The 1387-nt window shown below is 39.8% G+C and overlaps 1 protein-coding gene and 1 long non-coding RNA gene across 3 annotated transcripts in view; one reads left to right on the top strand and one right to left on the bottom strand.

Annotated features, from left to right (window-relative positions):
• The window catches only part of LOC116701078 (uncharacterized), a 14431-nt gene that overhangs the window by 1920 nt on the left and 11124 nt on the right, over nucleotides 1-1387 (bottom strand). The window lies entirely within an intron of this gene.
• mgat3b (beta-1,4-mannosyl-glycoprotein 4-beta-N-acetylglucosaminyltransferase b) overlaps nucleotides 633-1387 on the top strand; it is a 75848-nt gene continuing 75093 nt past the window's right edge. The window contains exon 1 of one of the 2 annotated variants that reach the window (XM_032534413.1): nucleotides 633-892. The gene's annotated coding sequence lies outside the window, so the exon portion shown is untranslated. The remainder of the gene's footprint in view (nucleotides 893-1387) is intronic. The other variant, XM_032534397.1, reaches the window with a different exon arrangement.

Here is a 1387-nt window from a genome sequence, read left to right as displayed (position 1 = left end):
ATTTTCAAAAAACACCATATTTTTGTAGTACTACACATGTGTTGCACTTGAGTAAATGTTTCCACCACTGTAAATTAGAAGACTTAAATTTAGATTAAATGTATTTGCCTCATCTGACCAAATGAGACAAAGAAAAAAAAAGAAAAAATTAGATAAAATTATGAGGTTGCTGTGCCGTTGGGCACACTTTTTACTCTAATGGTCTTATTGTTTTGGACATAATTCCCCTTTGCTTCTTCTTCTCTGACAAAGCAACTTATGCCTGAGCCCACAATTGCTGCCACTGTGACTTGTCGTGCTTATTTGTTTCAGTCAGTCCATCAGATGGCAATGTGGAGCTTTAGATTTCCAGATCTGTCACAGAATAACTTTAAGTAGCAACCTGTGCCTTTAGGTTCTGACATTTTGTTAACGGGGCACTTACATTGCTGACTCACCAACCATACTGTAACCTGATGATTTCAGGCTTAATTCAACATGAGGACAAGCAATATTAAATGTTGTGCAAGAGATCGACTGCATTTCGGATCATGTTACTGCACGATCAGAAGATACATAAAAAAGACACATAAAAAAAGGAAGGAGGAAGAGTGGTTTTAAAGTTACCAGCTACAGGGTTGATTTGTCACTGCCTGTGTCGGTGTGGTTAGGGCTGTATGTACAACCACGGAGGTGTGATATCGGCTGTAGTTTGTCACCCGAGTGCGGATTGTTCAGCCTACACTCGCCTGATTCTTCTCACTTTTGATGGCAGAGCACCTTAGTGTCACCTGGGAGCAGGAGTCCAAGACACGACAGGGTGTGGTTTACCTGGAGCCGGGCTGCTGACTGTGTGTTGTGTCGCTCCGTGTTGGACTACAGAGAGTGAAACAAGTTGAGGAACATTTAAGAGGTGAATGCGCAAGACTTTATCATTTATACTCACTAACTGAAATTCCTGTGCGTGTGTGTGTTTCTGCCTGCCTGCCTGCCTGCCCACCCGCTCAACACTTTGTCGCTGAGAGTAAACACTCCTGCTTTTTTTTTCATATGCAGCTTCTGTGTTGTCAACTGTAATGAGATTTGGGACTTGTTTTTAACCCTTGTGTGGTGTTCATATTTTTGTGACACATCCACTGTTCCCTGGTCTGGTGGACCCATCACACTATTAGGCTTTTAAATCAATACAGCCATAACAATTCATTTAAAAATACTTAGCAGATGTTTACTTTAGCTAAATCACCAATGATATATATACACCATTTATGGTTCATATTTGCCATTTACCCCTGTGAGATCACATTTATGATCATATGATTATTTCCTTTTTTGTGAGAAAACAAGGAAATTCAATTCTAAAATAAGGTTGAAAAAGGATTTTGCATCATTATTGGTGCTTATTTCTTAG

Source organism: Etheostoma spectabile, chromosome 2 (assembly GCF_008692095.1).
Source record: "Etheostoma spectabile isolate EspeVRDwgs_2016 chromosome 2, UIUC_Espe_1.0, whole genome shotgun sequence".
NCBI classification, from domain to species: Eukaryota; Metazoa; Chordata; class Actinopteri; order Perciformes; family Percidae; genus Etheostoma; species Etheostoma spectabile.
Note: the sequence above shows the minus strand (reverse complement) of the source record. Positions and strands in the feature narration are given on the sequence as shown.